The sequence below is a fragment of the Camelus ferus genome, chromosome 30, assembly GCF_009834535.1.
Source record: "Camelus ferus isolate YT-003-E chromosome 30, BCGSAC_Cfer_1.0, whole genome shotgun sequence".
NCBI classification, from domain to species: domain Eukaryota; kingdom Metazoa; phylum Chordata; class Mammalia; order Artiodactyla; family Camelidae; genus Camelus; species Camelus ferus.
Genome location: NC_045725.1, coordinates 16,991,904 through 17,011,111, shown reverse-complemented (window position 1 = coordinate 17,011,111; position 19,208 = coordinate 16,991,904). Strand labels below are relative to the sequence as shown.

Here is a 19,208-nt window from a genome sequence, read left to right as displayed (position 1 = left end):
GTTTGCCTCTCAGATCTTCTCTGTGCTGTGAAACAGTGTTTGTCTCTGCTACACAGTTGCAGGGGCAACCTTCAACCACTGGAGGATGGGAGTTGGTGACAAATGTCCCAGGATCCCTTTCTTCAGACTGCATGACGATGGGGCACAGTCCCCGTGGTTTCTCTGCGGGCTCCTAACCAGTCACGTGGTGATTCTCCCATTCCCATCTCACTTCTGCACTTTCTCACTTTTGTTTCCTGAGATCACGTCCCAAGTACCTACACTGGACCCAAGGCTCTGTTGTCTCAGAATCCACTTTTATGAAAATTCAAATTAAAATACACAGCTGTGCCTGATTTCAGGGGAATGGGGAACAATCTCAACAGACACCAGAATGAGAACAAGTCTACTGTCTCCCACACTTTCTAAGCTTGGTTCCGGAGATTCATGAACCCCATAATAGAATTATTATGTTTTACCTACCATATTCTAGCGTAATCTCCTCAGTGACAAAGATATGTTTTCTCAGTCCATCTTTATTTTTCCCATTGCCTAACAGCACTAGAACATAATAAAGGCTGTTGGCCCCTAAATGACTGGGAAAGCCTGGTTTTTCCTCAATGAGAAGTGTATTCACCCCACACCCACTGGATTAACTAGAACATGTTTTCCTATCAAAAACGAATGCAGAAGAAAATTGGTTTAGGTTTGTGTACTGAATCTGTGACAATTCATTATAACTTCCTCTTCCCTTGTAATAAATGACTGATTTCAAGACAAATGAACCTAGTATTTTGGGGTATTTTCTATCTTCTAGAATATACGCATATTCTCATTCAATGCATTTGTGTTGCATGTAAACTTTACTGAAAAGAGAACTGTATACAGTGTGGGCCTCCTGATACAAGACACTTAAATAACAAGAAAATCTTGCCTTTTAACACTAACATCAAATAATCTCAACAAGACTCCAGAATGACAACGTTCAGGATGAATGAGAAACGTGATATAACTTCAAAGACATGAAGCCCCCCTTAAACTCCAAGGCAAATTTCTCCCAAGTTTGAGTAAGTTTTGTTCTTGAAATCGCCCCTGATTTTGTGCCACACCTTTTAAAATGAGGGAGAACTACCACAGTATAAAACCAGCCATGGGGCAGGCAGACGGCCTAAGGTCTTAGAAGACTTCCTGCTTTGTGCTGATGATCTGATGGCCCCAGACTCAGAGACAGGCATTCACGTAACAAATGTTGATTGAGTTCCTGCTACATGCCAGGCCCCACAGGAGGCCCTGCAGGCACAATGATGAGCAAAAAGCTCAGTTCTCTTCCTTGAAGAACAGACAGTCCAGCGTGTGCATTGTTGGGTATGGAGCTGCCTTGACCTTACCATTCATTAGCTGTGTGATCCTGGGTAAGCCATGAGATCTAGCTCAGCCAAAATCTTTATTGTTGTTTGTAAAGAAAAGATAACAGCCAAGGGCCTCCTCTTCTTGCTGAGGGACTCAAATGTGTTTGTCCAGATGAATCTAGACTTAGACATCACTGGGCGTGGCTGTCCTGGCAGGGAATAAGTACAGAAACGAAGGTCATGATGGGCCCCCAGGGGCTACTAGAATTATATGCACATTTTTTCCAAGGTCCAGGGCAGGTAACTCCATGCTGGCCATGCCAGGGAGAAAGGCAGTTGTTTCCAGAAACCATCTTGCCTGGAAGGAATCATATGAACGTTTTCAAAGGAGGAAAAAAAAAAACCTAAGAAATTTACAGTTGGCCCAAATTATGGCCTTCAGAAGGCCTGGCCCTTACTAGCTACTTGGGGAAAGTTGCCACATGGGTGAGATGAAAGATTTGGGGGAGGTGATGGGGAACTGGGGCTAGACGGTGTCGGGAGATTTGGGGCTGGTCCAGGATTTGGTTGTCTGTCCCCAGCATCTCTGGAAGGTCATTTTCAATTCTTTTTCCAGGAGTTCATCTTAAGAAGAGCCACAGTGAGAAATATTTTTAAAGTGTTGGTTTTAACTGAAGGAGATAACAAAATAATATACATTTGCTTATCATGGGCAGTTTCCAAAGCCACAGAGAAGGTGTGTGTACTAGAACAGTGTTTCTCAGCCTTTTTTCCTATATATTTCCCTAAGGAGAAAAAATAAATTTGATTTTAAATTAATTTAAATTAATGAATAAATTTTAACTTTATATTTCTCCCTATTGAGATATTAAACAATAAGGGCTATGATTTTGTCACTTTGGATGGAACTTTGGAGGGCCACAAATTACTATAACATCTAAGGATGTTTTCATCCCCCAAGAACCAATTTTTCACCCCTTCAAGGATAGTCTCACTTCTGTTGAAAACGCATACTTTAGAAGGGAGAATTCTTCAACAGATTGAATACTGTCCCACAGGACCCTCCCACTCAATTTCCCCAGGTCCCATGGGTCCTGGTGTCCTGGTGATGTAATACACCCCAGAACATGTGAAACTGACAACAGGGCCCTGTGGGTGCCAGGGACCACCAGGAAGCAGGTGATCACTAGGATGCAGGTGTCTGTGAGGCTATGCCTCAAATACTGCCTGCTCTTAAGTCACATTATGAAAAGAATAAAACAGCAGTAAAGGCAACACACACACAGAGCTTTCAAGAGCAATTCAAGGTTAAATGCTGGATTGATTATTTAATATTTATTTTATACCTATCCTGTGTAATAATATCCTGTGTCTTATCCCTGGGATAAGACATTCAGCTGGATTTGCTTACTTCACAGTGCCAGGCTTTTGTTGGCCATCTGGAGCTAAAATGTTCGGAGGATCTATGAGCCTGAAGGTGGAGGTGGGGGGAAGACCGCTGCAGGCTTCTCAAAGGAAGCCTTTTCCATCCTTATATGCAGCCAGTCAGGATTGGATCCAGCAATTCATTTCTCCAAAACCTCTTACTTTTCAACCCTGAAGTGAAGAAAGTCCTCAGGGAAAGAAAGGTCGGGAGACCCTACACCAGACTCATCTACATTCTAGAAAAGTCTAACAGGAAGTGACTCAGAAGGTGCAGCAGATCTTATTAAATTCTATTTGGAGCCTGGACATAGACTCTTATGTGGAGCGAGGCTAATAACATTCTAGTTTAAAGGACCAAATGTCCTCACTGCTTACAGTGATTTGTCTCTTTATATAAATGATTTCTGATCTAAAATGCTTTCTTTGTCCTTCTGTCTTAATGTCTCAGTGAAGTTTTATACTTTTGCCAAAGATCTGATACTCAGGAGAAATTAAAAATCAACAGAGAAATTAATGGGCCAGATTCTTATGTAACTACGGAACTCCGTAGGAGAATTCTGCTGTGGAGAAAATTGAGCTCTTTGAGGATATAATTAAGTGTAATTCAAATACAGATGTGAGGCAGAGAGGAAGATCAGGACGGATGCTCAAAGTGAAATTTCATGATGAGGGCAGGACGGAAGGGGATAGGAGGAAACTGTAGGCAAAGCAAGTTATTAAGATAATAAACACTTAAGTGTATTATGTCACCAAATTCACCTGAACCATATCAAGTCTATTTCACATCACTGGGCAAAACAAATTTTTTTTTCTTTTTATTGGATTATGGTCAGTTTGTAATATTGTGTCAATTTCCAGTGTCCAACATAATGTTTCTGTCATACACATACACACACACATATATTCCTTTTCATATTCTTTTTCATTATAGGTTACTACAAGATATTGAATATAGCTCTGTGTGCAATACAGCAGAAACTTGCTCTTTATTTTATATCTAGTAGTTAGTATCTGCAAATCTCAAACTCCCAATTTATTCCTTTCTACCCCTTTTTCCCCCCGGTAATCGTAAGTTTGTTTTCTATGTCTGTGAGTCTGTTTCTTGGGCAAAACAAATTTTAATTCGTATGCAATAGAAACGTCGGGGGCAACCAGACTGGCAAAATTATTCCACATGGATCTCAACTTCATCATTTAGGGATGAATGGAGGCAGGCAGCATTTCATTATCACAGTCAAGTGCATGTCCGACGATTGGTAACATCTTCTGGTTGAGATTTCAGGTGTATTTTATTAGGAACTGGGCAGAAATATTAACTGGCACAGACTTGACAGTCATTTAGCTTCTTTAGCTAGTAGTTATACAAAATGCCAGCAGAGAAACCATCAGGCACCTTTTCGAAATGAGCAGAACAGCACATTGGGATGCTGTAGGTATTTGTATACGTGGGAAATCTCAAAAATGCAAATGAAGGAACAGATTTAAGCACATGTTTATATACTATGGGGAAAACGAGAAGATTAATTCACAGATTTTTTTTTTCCATTTATGATATCTAAGGAGAAGTAAATGTAATTTGACTGGCTTTTAACCACTACTGAGCAATCAAGACTTGTACCAAGCATTTAGTTCACTCCGCCTTGCCTTCCACAGGTATTTGCTGGTAATACCTTAGATTTTCTAAGCAAGAAACCTTGAGATTATTTAATATCATTGCTGGTATGGCTTCTATAGTTACATCAACATTATCATTCACATGGGAAAGAGAAATGGAAACTGTCAGATCAAATTCTGTTTTGCAATACATATGCTTAGAGTCATAAGCAACTAGAAAAGAATAATTTATCAGACACTCTGCTGTTTTGACACACTACCAAGTGAAATGAATACTTTAAACAATTTGATTAGTGTAGAAAGTCAGTCTGAATAATACTTGAATCAGGAAGTGTTTTTAAATTGAATGTTTTCTGGTCTAGTTGTTTCAAATCGACTAGACACGTTGCCAAATCTCTGCTTCTCTTTGTGGTCTATGAACACACTGTTACTTAACATTACCTCTCCAGCTGGGTCCACCCGACATGAAGTTAAGTGAAAAGGTAACAACTAACACTTGCCCACAAAAATGAGTTTGTCATGTTATAGGTATACAAGAAAAGTCCTATAAACTATACCTCCTAGACTTTCCAAAACCACTAGATTTTAAAGCATTCTTTTTGTGAAAAGTCATGTGTATAATGTATGTAATGAAATGCAGTATTAATTTTATACATTTAAATTGTAACTTAAAACATGTTTTATAAATATGAATATACAAATTGGGGGAAGGGTCTTCTATCAGCCCAATGCCCTAGTTTTTTGTTTGAAAGCAGTTCTTTCTTTTTTTTTAATTGAAGTACAGTTGATTTACAATGTTGTGTTAGTTTCAGGTGTACAGCAAAGTGATTCAATTATACATATACATATACATATTCTTTTCAGATTCTTTTCCATTTTAGGTTATTACAAAATATTGAATATAGTTCCCTGTGCCCTACAGTGAGTCCTTGTTGTTTATCTATTTTTATATATAGTAGTGTGCATATGTTAATCCTAGACTCCTAATTTATCCCTCCCCCCTGCCCCTTTCCCCTTTGGTAACCATAGTTCATTTTCTATGTCTGTGAGTCTTTTTCTATTTTATAAAATAAGTTCATTTGTGTTATATTTTAGATTCTCTATGTAAGTGATATCATATATTTGTCTGTGTCTGACTTACTTCACTTAATATGATAATCTCTAGGTCCATCCATGTTGCTGCAAATGGCATTATTTCACTCTTTTTTATGGCTGAGTAATATTCCATAGAGTGAGTGTGTGTGTGTGTGTACATATTTATATACCACATCTTCTTTATCCATTCATTTGTTGATGAAAGCAGTTCTTTCTTAAGCACTATGTAGACAGTTCAGGAAGTTGCAACCCAGTAAATTTAAGTAGCTCAGATTATGGTACTGAGTCTCAGTTGGAACCTGTGGCAGTGTCTGGAGACATTTTGGTTGTCACAACTGGGTGAGGATTGAGGGTGCAACAGGCATCTAGTGGGTAGAAGCCAAGAAGCTGTAAAACATTCTACAACACACAAGACAGCCCCCCAGGACAAAGAATTACCCAACCCAAAATATCAGGAGTGCCAAAGACAAGAAAGTCTGAATTATGGCAAAGAAAGCCAACTGGTTGAAAATCTCTGCAGGCATAAATTTCTGCAGGCATTTATCCATATGACCAGGAGGTCCAGAGAAGGGAAGGCACAGAACTGGAAGTCAAGAGGTATTTCTAGTCCATGCTCTGTCAGAGTGGTAAACAAAGACTTAATGACTTAAAATTTTAAATCAATGAACTTAAACAAGTTAGGTATTTACAGAGACTTGGTTCCCTCATAGTTAAATAAGGACGCCTAAGATTTACACTTCCTGGAACCCTCAATTTTGGCTTTCCATGAAGCTAGAACCCAATTTCTTATAGTATTGTGCTGTTTATAAAATTCTTTTATATTTCTCATTTCCTTTGTTAAAATAATAACACAAATATTAATTATTCAGTGATTAATATTATTTGCATAATAAGGTTAAGTTGGTTTCTCTGAATTAAATTACAATCCTATCGATTCTTGGGATTCTCCAGGAGACAAGTTGTCTCTCCACGCATTGAGAGATGGATACTGTATCCCGTCCTTTTGAATCTGGGTTCGTCTTGAGACTTGTTTTGGCCAACGGAAGGAGTGCCGGTGCTGTGCTAGTTCCAGGAATAGGCCTAAATAGGCCTGGCACCATTCACTTTGACACTCTTAGAGCCAGCTGTGATGTCAAAAGGAAGTCCAGACTAGACTACTGAGACATTAGAAGCCACGTGAGAAAAGTCCCAGAGGATGGGAAGCCATCTTGGATGCTCACCTCCCATCCAAGCTCCCACCTGAATGCAGCTCCATAGAGTGACCCAGTCAACACCCTGCAGAGCAGAAGAACCACTCAACCCAATCCTCAACCCACAGAATGTATAAATCATGTATCATTATTTTATGTTTGGGGATTTTGAGTTTCACAGTAATGATAGCTGAAACAAAGCTTTGCTGGCAACTCAGAGGAATCTTCACTTCAGCCTCATCTACTAGTGATTTTATCTTCTCTTTCAGGGACAAGAAAATCAGAGGTAGGACTCTGCTCCCAGACTCTTCAGCACCCCATCACTGTCTTTTTTTTTTCCTAACCAGAAAATATTTCAATTGCAAACAAGTTATTAAATTCCCCCTCCGATTTATCTGCCTAGCACCACTGAGGAGGTTAGTGGACTGTTACCAGAGAACTCAAGAAACAACAAGGTCTGGAACAAGTCTCTATTTCCCCAACTCTGCCACAAGGTGAACAGAGTTTAACCTGCTTCTTCTAAGGTGTCCAAAATTCAGTCAACTCACAAAATTCAATCAACTCAGCACAATCAACTCACAGAATGGCTGAGCCAAGCCTCTGAGTCCTTGCTTGTTTCCATATAAAATACAGGTAGCTAATTGTTGGAACACTCAAATCCTCAGGTTGTCAATGCGGGGAAGGATCAAATCTGGAAAAACATGTGGTAAGAGTCCAGATATGATTTTGTCTTGAGTCAGGGGGGGTTTATGTAACAGTTTGAAACCCTTAGCACAGCTGGGCAGTGGGCAGGCCTTGAAGGTGACTCACCAGGCTGGCCATGTTTGCACCGTGGTCTGCCTTTTGTTTTCCTCCTCCTCTCAGAAGAAAACTTTGCTAGCCAGACCAGTGTCCAGCCACCCTGAGCACAGAGAGAACGGAAGAGCCCTCACCCCTGCTAGTCACACAGCTTTGTCTTTTCCTTCCTATTATTTTCCACTGGAACATTCTGGTGGGAAGATGGAATGATGAGAACATTGGTAAAGAAAGCCATTAGTCCAATCAAAAACATCTCATCTAATTAAAAAAAAAACCAAAACCTCAGAGTTAAATTAAAAGGCCCTAACTCTTCTCCTAAGGTCCACAAAGCCCTGCTCCTAAACCCACAGAAAATCTAAACATCACATTTGAATTAGCCCAGGGTTACAACATCCCACACCCATCCCCCCATCTTTGCATCCAAACAGCTTTGTTTTCCTTTCCTGAACATTGTAAGTACATTCAAACACAGGATGATACACCTTGAGTTTTTATTGTAAGAACACCCCTCTGATGTTGCCAAGTGGCTTTCTAAAAGAGGGATTTTTGATTTACGCTGTTATGAGTTTTACCAAAATCCTATCAAGACAGAAAATAATTATTTTAATTCTTCAGACTGGTTTAACCAGTGAGAAATGATATTTGATTGTTTTCAATTAGCCTTTTTGCTATAGGAATTTATGCAGTATTTACTTCACAAGAATTATCTCAGGATCAAATTATCTAGACACTGAATACAGTCAGTAATTAAGACCAAAAGAAATCAGATCCAAAAAAAAAAAAAAGAAATCAAGATCCCCCAAATTTGCATACTTTTCCATTCCATAATTCTTATACCTCATACAACGGGAAATTTATCCACATGAAATAATTAAAAGGAAAGTAGTATAAAGGCAAAGAAGGATAAAAAATCCAGAACATAATAATTTAGTAAATGCAGTCAAAATATGAGTAAGTCATTCCTCGCTCAGTGCTTTGACATATGACAAGAATTTTAAATTGACTATTTTAGCTAGAGGGCAACTGCAGTGATACCAGGCAGAGAGAAGGCAACTGTGTAATACTGTATTTTTCAAATCCAAAATCATGAGACTAGATGAGATTATGCAAAAGATTACACAAATGGAAACCAGCCCAGGATTAAGCCAGCACTGACATTAACACAGTGGGGACTGTCTTTTAAAAGATGCTAAAAGACCAGAGAGAGGCCTATAAAAACGGCCAGGAGAGGATAGGGCCTTCTGAGCCCCGTGGAAGCGGTTTGAGATAAGGTTTAGGGCCGGGAAGACTGTTCAGCCTTGACACACAGAGAAGTTAACGGGGCTTAAGAAGGAAGAGGAAGCTGCTGGACTTGGGTGTGAAGTAACTGTTACTGGCAGTGAGAAGTGGGAGGTGACAGTATTAAAAGGCAGGGGTGGTTTTGTTTTTATTTTTAATAACTTAGATGATTGATTTCTTGAATATGTGTAAGCACATATGACTGTCCTTTATGATTAGATTACTGCATTCTGTTGATTCTTATTTTGTGGTTGGCTTTGAAAACTATAAGTTTAAAACGCTGAAGCTCTAAACTGTTCTTAGAAACAATGAACAGTATATATATGTAAATTTTTAAAAATATGTGCAGTATATTGTATATACGTATTTACATGCAACATATTGTATTTGTGTAGTCAAACTGTATCGGTTTCACCTAATAAAACTAAAACACGATTTTTAAAAGAAAAACAAAAAGGCAGGGCTGGAAAACACAGAACAATGCATTGCCCTGACCTAAAATAATTTACAATGCTTAGAAAACAAATCAAGGCCATGCCAAGGTCCAGGATTCGTGGCCGTTAAGTGCTCTAAAGAGGCAGAGGGGCAGGATTCAGTGGGCACACTGGTGTTCAAGGAAGCTGCAAAGTGGGAGTCAGATGCAAATGGGGAGGTGGGGAGATAATGGGATAAGTCTCTAGACCAGAGACTGGTCCTGCCCTCCTGGTCACAGTTCCAGCAACTTCAGCCATCTCAACCCTCCTGGAGGAATGGGGAGGGGAACAATCTCTAGGGTCACCTTAGCGCCAAAGATCTGTGTCCTGAGATCAAAAGAATTGTGTGGGAGGAAAGCTGGAAGGCGGGGATGCCCAGGGAAACAAATACACAAGTTTGTGAATGAAGCCCTTTCCTTTTTAAAAAGAGACACTAAAGAATAGCTCAAACTACCCCTTAAATTGCCCCAGTGCCAGCCGCAGCAGTCGTAGAAGCAGCCCCACCTTTCACATTTGCACATCTAGCCTGCCACATACGAGGACGGTGCTGTTGATGAGAACTGCAAACTAACCAATCCTCTCAGTTAGAGGTTGCAGACTAGGGTCCATGCCCAAATCCAGCCGCCTTTTGTTTTTGTAAATTAAGTTTCATCGAAACACAGCCACGCCACGCCCTTTCATTCATACTGTCTGTGGCTGCTTTCCTGCTACAAAGGCAAAGTCACACAGTTGCAACAGGAACAGTGTGGCCCAAAGAACCAGAAATACTTATTATGTAGCCGTTTTCAGGAAAAGTTGGCCAAGCCCAGCTCTAAAGCAATGGTTCTATGTGCCGACTGCATGTTGGAATCACGTGGGGAACTTTAAAAATATTCTGATTGGGGCCCAACTCCAGAGAATGTATTCAGTTGTTCTGAGGAATAGCCCAAGCATCAGGGCTTTGAAAAGGTGTCCCCCACCTCCACGATTCTAATGTACAGCAGCCAGAGTTTAAAAAATCATTGCTGTGGGTTCCCTATTAGATCTGCAGAAGGCAACATACCCACACGGTATCTGTGTTCCCTGTGGAAACGAGTTAAAAGCTAGTGTTAGTATTTCTCTCTCTTGTTTTCATAAAGAGAGGATATCACAAGTGTCCATTTAAACATCTCTCTCTCTTTCGAGCAACAAAAGCCAGGCATTGACTATTCTGTTTCTCAGTGGCTCTGATGAAGGGACACATTCTATAAAGTCCTCCTGAAATTCGATGTCAAGGGGGAAAAGTGACTCTTTAGATAAACTTGTAAACGTCCCTTTACTGAACTGTAAACATCAAAGCCCTTCTTTATTTTATCATAACTGCCAGAAAGTGAATATGGTACTGGATGGAAGGAACTAGAATCAATCCAGGTGCCTGGCACATCTTTCATCCTTTTATTGTTTTTTGTTTTCATCTTATTTTTCACTGTTCCATTTGTTTCACTGATCAATTACTCAGAACTTCTTTTCCCCAAAAAAGAAAAAAATCAGCAAATGCAGGTGTCTTTTTCAAAAAGAAGACAAAAAATAGTAAATTAGTGAGTTATGTGTACTTCATAAAAATAATGTGGTGGTTTGAAAATATGTCTGCAAGTTTTTTGACACTCTTGCCATGGAGAAGAGGGATCTGTGTCCTTTCCCCTTGATCGGGGGCCAGCTTTAATGACTGGTCTACTAGTATGTTAGTGGAGCCATGTGACCTTCAAGGCTAAGCTACCTAAGATGATGCCACTTCCACTCCATTTGCTGGAACCACTCTGGAATTCTGAGCCACCATGTAAAGAAGTCCTATCACCCTGCAGTGAAGAAACCCAGCTAGTCCCCAGATATTGCAAATTCCTGCTTTTCCAGCTCTAGCCTTGCCTGAGGACAACCACCTGAGATACCCCAAGTTAGAAGCCTCCAGCTATGCACTTCCCAAGTCCCTGGCCCACAGAGACCGTAAGAGTTCATAATATAACTGTTGTTGTTTTAAGTCACTATGCTTTGGCACGGTTTACTAGGCTGCAGTAGGTAACAAGAAGTCCATCCATATTAACAGTAACACGGATAATGACCTCCAGGAAAGGCGACTTTGTGTCTCCTCTGCTCAGCTCCCCTTGTAACCTGATCTGTTGCCAGAAAGTATCAGGAGGGGAGCAAGTTTCAGGAAAGGATCAACAATGAATACCAAGATTATTAGGGGAGAGGTTAACGGAAGCTGAATGGTATCACCCACAGCCTACGTGCTAGCCACAAAGGGGAGTGTCTTCCTCTACGATGCAGAGAGCTGGCTGTCACCATCTCTAACGCAGTAGCCAATGTGGCATCACTAACAGTGGGGCAGCTGGGCAGATATCTTGCGCCTCTCGATGGGATGAAACGCAAAGTACTTCATCACCTCTGAGCTGCTGTCACCAAAAAGGTCTACCTCGAATCCAACCCAGCCTTTAAACTTAATTTGCTTTCTAAAGGAATTACAAGGAAGAGAGAAACTAGGTAAACAATACTAAGAGGAAACCATCAGACAAATCTAGAATGTAGGACATTCTACAAAATATCTGGCCTAATTTCTTCATTTAAAAAAAAAAAAAAAGAGGAAGGAACTGTTCTGGATTGAGAGACCTAAAGGGCATAACAATCCAATGCAGTGTCATCTTTGTTTGTTCAGTGGCTCGAAAATATCCATAAAAGACATCATATGGACAATTGGGAATATTTCAGTGTGGGCAGGTTATTAGTGATATTAAGAAAACAGCATCGATTTGGTTATATGTGATAATGGCATTGTGGGTGTCCAGGAACACATCCTCTTTTGGGGATGGATGATGAAGTTTCACGGTGATGCGTTATCCGTAATTTTTGTTGTTGTTTTTTTTTTTTTTAATTGAAGTGTAGTCAGTTTGCAATGTTGTATCGCATAATTTACCTTAAAATGTTTTAGCAACCAAAAAAAGAGAGATGAAACAAATATGGGGAAAAAATGTTAACAACTGCTGAATCTGCATGGTAGATTGCTAATGTTTACTCTATTCTTTTGCTTTGCTGTCTGTTTGAGATTTTTCATAATTAAAAAGTCTTGAAGGCTTAAAGCTTTGTTGGGAGCAATTTTTTTTTTTAAGTTCATGCAACTGTTCTGACTTACAGGACTCCTGCTTCAGTGTAAATATACTGTATTTTCTCCAATCAGAAAAGCAGCTGGGAGCCACTCACTTCACTGTCACCTATTCCATCCAGGTTAATTTGGTTAAAGAAGCAGAGCCTCCCCTCTCCCTCAAGCTTAGTTATAAGAAAAGTATGTAAAGTGGGGTTTATTATTAGGCTCAAACGATCTCATGAGGATTCCAGGATAGGAGTAGAGGGGGGGAAGGAGATGTGCTCAAGACAGCTCAGGTAGAGAATATTTCCAGCATCAGTGTAGTTCCAGGGTTGGATATTCTCACCATCCTTCTGCCGAAAGCATCATTCTCACTTTTTCTGCCTCCCTCTCTTTTCTCTCCCCATTCTCCATATTTCAGCTTCTCTTTACCATCACAGCCCCCGCCGGCCCTCACTTTGCTTGCAAGATCCTTCAGCTGCAGCACCAACAACCAGCCGGCAACTATTCTCTGTTTCTTGGCTCCAGTTCATCAGAGCAAGAACCAGATTGGCCCAGCGCATCACTGTGCACCCTTTGATCGGTCTAATCAGCTGGGACCACAGAGGAATTGGATCAAGTGATTAAAAAAAAACAAAAAAAAAAACTTGTTTTAATAGCTACTCAGGCATCAAGGGCTTTACATAGGTAAATTCCCCCTACAGGGTTACGGGCAGGGCAGACAATGATAGCATCTCTAAAACATCCATTTTTCTGTCCACTAGAGATCGTTCTGAGCTGCACAGAGACTTGCAAGGATCTAATGAAGATTTTCATGGGTTTCTACATCTCTGCACAGGATCATCATGTCCCGTGAGGTCATCGTCTTGCTCACTGGTATGAAGCAGTGATGTCTGAGAACCTAGCGTCTGCCTGTGACTTTGCTCTGAATTGAACATTTACTTGAAAACAACTGAAACAAGGAGCTCAGTCCTCTGCCTAGGTTTGAACTACACAAATCAATCATGGACTTTCATAGAGATCTAGTATTACCTGGGTGGTAAATATTGACAGAGTGATGTCTACTGTGTGCATCACACTTTGCTAGGGAAACACAGGGACATACACAAAGGCAGGCAAAGCCTCTGTAAGTAAGGCTATGAGAGTGTCATTGCGGGAGATGATATATACACTCCAGAAAACATAAATAACAAAGTAATTTCACCAGACGAGAGCTGTCACAGGTCAATATATGTTAAGTGTAAAGTGAGTGCTGTGAGGGCAGAGAGAGGTCAGGTAAGCTGGAAAATTCAGACCAAAAGCTTTCTGGATGAAGTTTGTTCTTGAAGGGCACATTTCAAGGTGGGGAGAACAATAAAATACCCCCCCCCCCAAAAGATGCCTGACAATTCTGGGAAACAGATAGTAAGTAAACCTGGTTAGAGAAAAGGATTTAACTGTAGGCAAGTGGGAGGTGATTTTGTAACGGTAGATGGAGAGTAGGCTGCAGCAGGAAGGGCTCTGGGTGTCAGGATTAATGAGTTCCATCTTATGAGTAAGGTTTTGGAGTCAGGAAGGGACAGGATGAGATCAGTGTTTTAGGAAGTGCTGGTGTCAGGGGTGGGTTGAGAGGCCAGAGATCTTCGCAATTTACAAAGTATTTTCACATATGAGTCATCTAATTCTCTCCCGGCAAATGGTTTCTTACGAGGCTTTTAGAGACTGGTGCAGGGCAACCTTCAGAAGCCTACATGAGACTAGAGTTACAGCAATTTAAAAAAAGTCAGTTACTGGCGCCAGAATGGTCAGACAGATCAATGAGGCAGAATGGGACATCTGGAAAGAGACCCAAATATTTATATTTATATTTGTATTTATAGGTAAATTTAATATTTTATCATGGTGGCATTTTAAATCAGTGAAAAGAGGACAATTTAATAAATGATTTTAAGACAATTGGCTAAGCACCTAGGGGGAAAAAATATGTGAGATTCCTGCCTTACAACTTACATAAAAATTTTTTGAATGGATAAAGCTATAGATCTCAAATTTTGGCATATCTTTAATCACCTGGGGAGGTTGGCAAAACGAGAGACTCCCAGAGATTCTGATTCAGCAGTTCTTAGTGGGGCCCCAGAAACTGAGGTCTATAAGCCATCCTTTGATAAACACTTGCTTAAAGATTTAAATGTAAAGGAATTATACAACAGACTATATTTATCAAATATTGGAGGGATGCATGACATCAAAAGCAAAAAAAAAAAAAAAAAGATTTGACTCCAACAAAGTAAACACTCTTGATGTCATATTAACACCAGTAAAAAGAACTCTACCTCTGAAAAAATTGAGTAGATCTACTTTCACTATTCCCCCCACTGAGTGCATCTAAAAGCTCTGGGCATTATATATAAAACAGACAGAGGGACACTCTGAGAGATGGAGAGAAGCAAGCAGGCTAGCTAGGAACCTCAAGACCTCTAAGGTGAGTTCCCCAGGTTTTCTTTTTGCTTTATGAATTCCAGACTGGGTGGTGACGGAGAAGCCTGCAACCCAGAAAGGCCAATAAGTGCAGACAAAAAAGTCAGAACTACAGCCTGTTCTCTTTGACCAAAGAACCAGGAAAAGGGCCACCTAGAAAGACAAACTTTTAGACAATAACACATCTACTCTTGTCATACACCACAGAAAAAGCTGCCAGCAAAGGCCAAATGGGCAGCCTAGACTTTGACCACCACCAGATGGAAACAAGGTCCCCCTTCCCCCCAAGTTGTATGGGGTCAGAAATGGCCTAATTGGAAGTTGTAATGAGTTCTCCCACCACAGTGTCATCAGAGGACATGAAGAGAGAAGTAACAAGGCACCCCTGCCCATCTCAGCTAGGATGGAATCCGAGGGGGACCCTGAATGCTCACCCCAGCCAGCAGTAATAAGGAGGCTTTCATTTTAGGTGTCAATGAAGGTCAGTGAGGAACCTGGGCTTCTACCCACGCCTGGCAGTAACGAGGCTGTGCTCTTCTTTCCCTGCCACAGTAGCATCCAAAGTACCCTGCTACAGAATTTAAATAAGATCCAGAGTCTCATCACACAATACCCCAAATATCCAGCTTTCAACTGAAAATCACTCATCGTACCAAAAACCGATCTCAATTTGAATGAGAAAAGAAAATCAGAGCAAGATGGAGGCATAGAAGTCCCCAGGCCTCATCCCTTCCACAGAAATACTGATCTAACAGCCGCGTGTAGATGAAAATACCTTTATGAGAACTCCAGAGTACAGTGGGGAGGTTCAGCACCCCAGGAGAGCACGAAATCCAAGAACAGCTGCAATGAAAAGAACAAAAAGATCAGTTGCACTTTGCTTGCAGCATCCTTCCCCCAGGGCAGCACTGCTCAGCACCAAGAGAGACTTCCTTGGCCCACAATTTCTCCCCCGGGGGAAAGAGAGAACAAAGTGAGCACTGTCTCCCCAACCTTTTGGTGTGCTGCTCAAGAGGCCTGCTTCTGTCTCACCTCACTCATGTAACTGAGGGAATCGGCATGGCTGGCTTGCGTGGGAGCAGCTAAGAACACAGGGAAGGGGAGGGGCTCCCATCAACAGATGGCATGACCCTACCAGAAGACACATTCTTCTCAAGCACACAAGGAGCAATCTCCAGGATAGACTATATACTAAATTACAAAACAAGACTTAGCAAGATTTAAAAGATTGAAATCATGCCAAGTATCTCTTCCAGCCACAATGGATTAGAACTAGAAATCAATAACATACGGAAAATGGGAAAATTCATCAACTTATGGAAATTAAACAGCATGCCTCTGAAAGAAACATTGGGTCAAAGAAATCAAAAGGGAATTTAAAAACTACCTTGAGATAAACAGAAATGAAAACACAACATACCAAGACTTATGGGACTCAGCAACAGCAGTACTAACTGGGAAGTTTCTAGTAATAAAAGCCTACTATTAAAAAAGAAGAAAGATCTCAGTGAAACAACCTAACTTTACACTTCAAGGAACTAGAAAAAGAACAAACTAAACCCCAAGTTAGCAGAAGGAAAGAAATGATAAGGATTAGAGCAGAAATAAATTAAATAGAAAGACAATAGAAAAAAATCAATGAAACTAAGAGTTGGTTTTTGAAAAGATAAACAAAATTGACAAACCTTTACCCAGACTAATGAAGGAAAAAGAGAGAGGATTCAAATAAATAAAATGAGAGATGGAAGAGGGGACATTACAACTGATGCCACGGCAGTAAAAAATAAAAAAAGATCATAAGAGACTAATGTGAACACTTCTACATCAACAAATTGGACAACCTAGAATAAATGGATAAATTCTTAGAAACATACAACCTACTGTGAATGAATCAAGAAGAAATAGCTTGAACAGACCAAGGACAAACTAGGAGATTGAATCAGTAATCAAAAACCTTCCAATAAAGAAAACTTAGGACCAGATGGCTTCACAGGTGAATTCCATCAAACATTTAAATAACTAATGCCAATTCTTCTTAAACTCTTCCCAAAAATAGATAAAGAAGAAACACTTCCAAACTCATTTTATGGGGCCAGCATCACCCTGATACCAAAGTCAGACAAGGGACATCACAAAAAACTACAGGCCAATATCCAATGAATATTGATACAAGAACCCCCAACAAAACATGAGCAAACCAATTCAGCAGCACATTAAAAGGAACTGCACACCATAGTAAAATGGAATTTTTCCCCGGGACTCAAGTGGTAGAACACCACCTGACACAAGACAGTGGTTTAGGCATCTCCAAAATCAGTCAATGCGATTAACAGAACGAAGGCTAAAATTACATGATCATTTCAATAGATGCAGGAAAAAAAAGTGTCAAAATTCAACACCTTTTCATAATCAAAAAGAAAAAGATCCTCTCAAAAAATTATGTATAGTACATAGTAGGAACTTGCCTCAACATGATATGGCCATATGTGAAAAACACACAGCTAACATCAGAGTCAATGGTGAAAAAACTGAACGCTTTCCTCTAAAATCTGAAACAAGTCCGAGATGCTCTCTCTCACTACTTCTACTTAGCATAGTACTAGAAGTCCTAGCCAGAGCACTTGAGAGAAAAAGAAATAAAAGGCATCCAAATTGAAAAGGAAGTTCAATTATCTCTGTGCACATGACATGATCTTATATGTAGAAAATTCTAGAGACCACACACACATACACACACACAACTGGCAAAACTAATAAAGGAATTCAGTAAAGTAGCTGAATACAAAATCAACATGCAAAAGTTAGTTGCACTTCTATACACTAACAATGAACTATTTGAAAAAAACAATCTCACAATAAATAGCATTAAAAAGAATAAAGTACTTAGAGATGAATTTAACAAGAAGGTAAAAGACTTGTACACTGAAAACTATATAACACTGATGGAAAAAAATTTTAAGACGCAAAAAATGGAAAAACATCCCATGTTCATAGTCTGGAAAAACTAATATTGTTAAAATGCCCATTCTACCCAAAGTGATCAGCAGATTTAATGCAATCTCTATGAAAATCCCAGTGTCATTTTTCACAGAAATAGTTAAAAAAAAATCCTAAAATTCATATGGAACCACAAAAGACCCCAAATAGCTAAAGAAATCTTGAGCAAAGAGAACAAAACTGGAGGCGTTGCACGTCTTGATTTCAAAATATATTACAAAGCTACAGTAATCCAAATAGTATGGTACTGACATAAAAGGACACATAGACCAATGGAACAGAACTGAGGGCCCAGAAATAAACCCATGCGTATACAGATAACTGATCTTTGGCTAGGGTGCCAAGAACACACAACGAAGGTTAGTCTCATCAATAGATGGTGCTGGGGAAGCTGGATATTCACATACAACAGAATGAAATTGAACACTTATCTTACACTATACACAAAAATCAACTCAAAATGGATGAAAGACTTAAACATAAGACCTGAAAGTATAAGACTTCTAGAAGAAAACAAGGAAAAAGCTTCCTGACATTGGCCCTGGCAATGATTTCTCATATGACACCAAAGCCACAGGCAACAAAAGCAAAAATAGGCAAGTTTATGTCAAACTTAAAAGTTTCTGAAGCAAAGGAAGCAATCGACCAAGTGAAAAGGCAACCTACAGAATGAGAGAAAACATTTGCAAACCTGTATATATGATAAGAGGTTAGTACCCAAAATATATAAGGAACTTCTACAATTCAATAGAAAAAAAGAAAATCTAAACAATGAGCAAAGGACTTAAACATTTTTCCAAAGAAGATGTACAAATGGCCAACAGACATATGAAAAGGTGCTCAACATCACAAATCATCAGGGAAATGCAAATCAAAACCACAATGAGATATTACTTTTGTCAGAAAAACTATTCTTAAAACAAAAACAAATGATAACAAGTATTGACAAAAGTATAGAGAAAAGAGTATCCTTGTACGCTGTTGGTGCAGATTTAAATTGGTATAGCCCCTACTGGAAACACAGTATGGATGATCCTCAGAAAATTTAAAACAGAACTACCATATGATCCAGGAATTCTACTTCTGAGAATATATCCAAAGGAAACCAAAACACTAACAAAATGATATCTGTTACCTCTATGTTCATAGCAGCATTATTTATAGTAACTAAGACATAGAAACAACCTAAGCGTTCATTGATGAATGAATGGATAAAGATGTGATACACACACACACACACACACACACACACACACACACACACACACCATGCAATATTATTCAGCCATTTAAAGAAAAAAAAAAGAAGAAGAAATACTACTATTTGCAATAACATGGATGGACTTTGAAGGCATTATGCTAAGTGAAATAGCTCAGACAGAGAAAAATAAATGCTGTTATGATCTCAGGGAAAAAAAATGAACTCACAGAAAAAGAGATCACAGTATTAGTTATTAGA

At 39.7% G+C, this 19,208-nt stretch overlaps 1 long non-coding RNA gene across 1 annotated transcript; it reads right to left on the bottom strand.

The window, feature by feature from the left end:
* Positions 1-314: 314 nt before the first annotated feature.
* Positions 315-18,235, bottom strand: LOC116660630. Its single transcript, XR_004316210.1, has 3 exons — positions 18,105-18,235; positions 1,850-1,854; positions 315-325 (listed from the first exon to the last, which is right to left on the bottom strand). It is a non-coding gene; the product is annotated as an uncharacterized LOC116660630 (long non-coding RNA).
* Between the last annotated feature and the right edge of the window lie 973 nt (positions 18,236-19,208).